This window comes from Triticum dicoccoides, chromosome 7A, assembly GCF_002162155.2.
Source record: "Triticum dicoccoides isolate Atlit2015 ecotype Zavitan chromosome 7A, WEW_v2.0, whole genome shotgun sequence".
NCBI lineage: Eukaryota > Viridiplantae > Streptophyta > Magnoliopsida > Poales > Poaceae > Triticum > Triticum dicoccoides.
The window spans coordinates 37,269,886-37,275,803 of record NC_041392.1 but is presented as its reverse complement, the minus strand read 5'-3'; positions in this window follow the sequence as shown (position 1 = coordinate 37,275,803).

The following is a 5,918-nucleotide window of genomic DNA, read 5'->3' as shown; positions in this document are numbered from 1 at the left end:
TTAGCGGGAAAAATCACGCCACGACCGGTCGGTGGACCAATACAGGCCCGCGTTGGATGACTAAACATGTCTGGACCATGCGGTCTAGACGTTTGCAGGCGATTTGAGGATTGACATTGCAGATGCCCTCAGGGGAAGCCACAACCCTATTATCTATCTTTGGGGTGGGAGGGTGCAGGGGATCACCAAAGTTGTTCATCGGTAGTGTGGGGCTTAGGAACGCCCGAGGATAAGAAGATAAACAATGGCGGCATGCTTCTAACCATTGGATATTGATCGGATGGCCTAAAGCATAAGTGACCGATGCAGGAGTTTTTTCAGGCGCCTGGCGAATAGATGGCCCCTTTATTTAACATTTAAAACAATGTCTAGCAAGGCTTCCGGATTCACAAAAGATGAGCAAGGCATCGAAGGACGCAATTGTTTTCCAAACAAAGGCGAGCTCAAGAAACTTATCTTGCAGGAAGCTCATGATAGACAACTTATTGTTTATAACTACCACCTACCTTTTGCACTACACCCATATCTATCCAACCATTATTGGTGACACCCTTGTTCACCTACCTATGGTATATATGTGTGTATGAAGAGAACCATAATCCAAGGTTGTGACAATGAATCACAAACAAATATGATGTGAATACATATGAACTCGAATCAAGATGATTGCGATGTGGGTGCGCTCTGACCAAAAACTAATTCTGGAAAAATGTATATACAAGTACATGTTCTCACACGCTGATATCCATCTTCTTTCCCTTTTCAATTCTTTATTTATTCCATCAGAAGTTTTAAAGATTATTTCATCTTTTTGACACACAATCTCCATTCTCGTGTGCAATCTAATCTAGCGCACCACCAGACACTTTTCATTACTTTTACCTTTGTTCCCTCGTTCAATTCATTGTTTATTTCTTCAACTATTCTACTAAAAGATCACTATGTATTATATACCACATAATAAAATGAGTCACCTAACTACCTCCCAATTAAGCCATTAATTTGGAAAACAAACACTTGTGCTAATGCATTTAAGTCTATAGAAATTGGTTTATGCTGGAAGGAAAAAGCATATCTCACTGTTGAGAATCAGTTGTGAAAAAGATATATCTTGGAACAAGATCTTCCTTTGGCCAGTGATGTCACATTAACATTAAAGCCAATAACTTTGGCTACTTGCTTTCGCCAGTTGCCAGCGCCTTTACTTGCAGCACAAAGCTAGCTACCATGCAAAGCAGACCAATTTACTGATCATGTGCAGGGAATGAATAAAAAGAGCCCATGTTAGCTGCTTCTGCATGCACGTCTAATGGCAAATTGATAGAACATGCAGCCATCAGCCATGTGTGGTTCCTTCGATCTTGCTCCAACTGTTTAGGTGAGTGTTCACACAAATTCACAATAATCTATATGAAAAGCCAGAGCTAGACATATGCACCTTTAGCTAGTAGTAACAGGTCACCAGTTTTGTCCTGGGAGAGTGGGAGGTGAATCTGTGCCACTCATGTCAATTTGCCATTTATATTTATCTTTCTTTCCTCTTTCTTTCTTTCTTTCTTTCTTTCTTTCTTTCTTTCTTTCTGCCTTCTCCCTCCTCTCTCTCTCTCCCTCTCTCTCTTTTCTTGATTGCTTGCCTACACTAGCCATATTGCCCGAGTGATAGCTCCTACAGATTTCTAAAGGCTGCCAAATTGTGATCTCTGGTAGATCAGCTGTTTCGTTTGGGCTTTTTGCATTGGCATGTGCATGTGCAGGCAATGATGCATATGAGGACTAAAGCCAGCCACGTTGGGAACTATAGTACAACAAAACCAGCAGCTACTAGTGTTTGTTACCTTTGTATGATATGGAAATGGTATAGTGGTACTTGTTAGGTTTTTCCCCAACAGCTAGCTGCCATCCATTGCACAAAATCATGATGTGAAGCCCTCAAAAGTTTAGTAGCTAGTGACACTGAAAATAAAGAGATCTAGCTAGCGTTAATTTTTATGCCTTAGGCCAGACAAGTGCTTGCTTTTCTAAAACTTATATACACGGACCGGTCATATAGCAATCAAACAGGTAGCATATGAACTGTAGTTATTTATGGATCTGTAATGTATTCTTTTCTCGGTGGAGTACAAATAAAGCTTGAGATATTGTAGACTATTGGTTCAACTAAATTAACATTGGCATTGCATGATTTGTAATGTAGCAGCTGGAATCTAGCCTTAAATGGAGCGGATTCTTTGCAGCAGATGATGTACTTTGGGCTAATTTATTGGTTGCTGTTGACGATCATGGCTACCTAGGGGTGTGCGAGACCCAATCCAACTGCTATCTTCAGAATTTAGTGAGAGGCACTGGGCATAGCTAGCGTACTTGTTTTTGTTAGTGCATCGATCCATATGTGCAAACTACCCTGTCAGTTCGCAAATGAGATCATGTGATGTTATTCCAGAATCAACTAACATTTGTTGGCTTCAGACATATGCCCAAGAATTTTCTTTGCTCAGCTAGTGTTTCTCCACTTGTCCAGTGGGTATTTGCTCATGGGTCCTTTTCACATATCAAGCATGCAAAATTGGGGACCGTTTCTGCGCATTTTCTGATCGAATAAGAGTGTGCAATGATGGGTATATTATACATAATGCATGAGCATGGCCTGATGGTGATGCCTCAGTGTTGATCTGCTAGCTAAGCTTGCACTCGTGTTCTTGATCATGATCTTTCATGCGCGCGGTTGCCAAGGAATAAATGTCATGTCCATGATCGATGGAGATGATCAGCAAAACAATATCCATCGGGAATCAAAATTAATGCCCACCAATGATCAATGTTTGCTTATAATCCCTACCTTTTATGGGCACTATGTGATTTCTACAATGGTTAGTAACCATAGTGAATGCAATCTTGGTTAGCTGGTCATCGGTTTGAATGGTTTGCTAACACGAGTGCATATATCACAGAAATAGGCTTTCGCCCTGCTTTATGAATAGAGTCAATCGGCCGAACCGATACAAGGTGATGAGAAAAATACTCTCAGAAAGCAAGTACAAATAAAACTATCAGCCAAGAGAATAGCGAAAACGCCACCAACTCACAATCGAGCAAGAGTAAAAGAGTAGCCATGCCCCACCAAGAAGCACACGGGACCACCGACTAGGTACAAAACTGCACCTTCTTTAGAAACCACCGGATGTTGTTGCACCACATACACCACGCTATTGTTGGAGAGGACCACCTGCCCTGTCGCTCTACGCCGTGGAGTGTCGATCCTATCTAAGGGATAGTGAGGTCCGAGAACGGTGACAACGAGGTCACTGTACAAGGTAAGAGACAAACGAGACCGCCCCACGCCATAGTCAACGAAGCTGCATGCTAGGAATACAGCCGACCGAAGAAACCGATGTGCTGGGAATGGTAGGCGCCTGAGCTCCCCGACGACACCGCAAGCGGGTGGCGACACTATGCGCTGCTGCCATCGAGGCCAAACGATGGGCTAGGGTTTTCACTCGGAACCCTGGCACAGGGAAGGGAACTACAACAATGTCCCCAAGAGGGATGCGACACCCACAGGTATCGCGGCCATCAGAGCAGGGAGCTTTCACATGGAGTCTCATTTATGCTGCACCGAGGTGTCATGGTTGCCAACCCCATCCCAAGGGAGGGCCATCGCCACCAAATCGAGGCCTCCAGATCAAAGGCCAGGGAGCCTTCACCACCGAAGCGTGTGCGTATATCTATGACGGTTCTTTTCCAGATCTAAAATGTCTGATGATGCAACCAGTGAAAATATTTTTCTTTGTCAAGGATTTTCCCCTCATATATCAAATTAATCAACTTAACAGGAGCACCCATAGATAAGTCATTCGTGTTGCGCTGTTCTCATCAGTTAATGCTTAATGGGTACCATTAGTAAAATGATCCCCGACATGTCTTAACAACCCCCTCCCCCACCCCCACCCCCGATGGTTTTGTGTTAGACTACACATAGTGAAAGTAACATAGGTGGTACCATCACACTTATCTAGACAAAATAGATCACGTGACAAGTAATTAATGATGAAAAAGAGACATGTAGTAACATAGCTAGTTACTCATACTATGAGTAACATCACACATATCAAGACAAGATGAGTCTATGACCTAATAAATGAAGAGTTGCATGACACCACACATATGTTACTCTCCATTATAGAGGTAGTAACATAGACTAATGCACTTTAGAGCATCTCCAGCCGCGCCCCCAGAAAGGCCTCCCCAGGAATTTTTTTTCGCGCCGGCGCAGAAAAATCGGCCCAGTCGCGCCCCCAGGAGCCCGATTTTCGCCGGCCTGGGCCGAATTTAGCACCGGCGGACCCAGGCCGAACCCGGCGCGCTGGGGGGCGCTCGGGGGCGCCAGGGCGAGCGGTTTTGGTGCGAAAGAGCCGCGGGCCCGCCGCGTCAGCGACACCGCGCGTCTTCGTCGCCGAACGCCTCGGTTTCCCGCGGGGAATCAATGGCAAGGCTGCCGCCGGTCAGCCTTACCATTGATTCCTCACGGGCGGCACGTCATGGGGTGGCGCGCCGACGCCTCCCCTCCCTCGCACGTGTACACACGAGGTGGCGCCGCTATATAAGACGGTGGCCTCCCTCGCCTCTGGGCACACCAGCCACACCAGCCCTAGCCCGCCGTCTACCTCTCCCGAGCGCCGTTGCGAGCCCTCCCTCTCCCGAGCGCCGCGCCCTCCGTCCCCCTCCCTCCCTCTCCCGATGGCCGAGCGATTCCCCGGAGATGAGGCCACGGCGAACGGCTTTGGCCGCCGCTCGCTCCGCGAACATGAGTCTTGGCTCCTGTTCCAGGCGGACATCCCGACGCCGCCGGGCCAACGGGGTGGAGACTCAGCAACGGGGGAGTGCCCATTCCCCCGTTGCCCGATGCCGTGGCGAAACCGGGCTACTTCGTCGACAAGGTCGACGTCGTGCGCGCCTCCCTCACCGACGCCCAGCTCGCCTTCCCCGAGTACGCCGCCGACAACATAGCGGCGTGGACGGCGTACTTCCAACGCCGGCATCAGCAGAGGATGGCGTCCACCAACGGCGCGCCGGTGGTGGGCGGACCGAAGAATAGTGAGTGACGCCACCTGTGGTGGGGTGTCCCCGGCCACACCCTCGAGGGCGTTCTGACGTACCTCGAGGGCGGCAACAACCCACCGTTGGCATACCCCCCGGCGAGGGCGGCTGCCACGGCCACGGCTCACCGCCGACGTGACGAGCAATGGTTGCCCAGGAGGTTCGGTGCCTCCTCTTCTTCCTCCTCCTCCCGCTCTTCCTCACACTCGTCCGGCGCTGCTCGGCGTCAAGGCCGAGCCCGCGGCGGAGACGCCGCTCGGCCGGCGCACTCGCAGCGCCGGCATCGTCATCAATGAGAGCGGCCGGCGCGCCCCCTCTTCGGCTCCTCCGCGCTTCTTCAAGCTTAAGACGGAGCCGGGCCTGGCGCCGATGAAGACGGAGCTGGGCCTCCCCGTGGTGAAGACGGAGCACGGCGGCGACGTCGAGCTCGACGACGACGTGGCCCTAGAATGGGCGCGCGCGGACTCCCTAAAGATGGCGAGGGAGCGCTAGTGCGCCGCCCTACGGCGATTCGCGCAGCGCCGCCGGGCCGCGACGAAGGAGGAATCGTCGTCATCGACGACAGCGACGACGACACCGCGCCGCCGCCACCAGCCTGCATAGGCGACGCCGGTCAGGGGTTCACCAGGGACGGCCGCGTCAAGGAGGAGAAGCCGGACGACAACGACGACGGCGGCAACTACTCCACTTTTAGCCAGTTCTTTTTTAATTATATATTTTATGTAATAAAAACCCATTTTTTAAATGTAATATATGCCGAACTTCGCCGAACTTTGAACTTTGCTATATTTTCTAATTTTTCTAAACGCGCCTGGGGAAGGCGG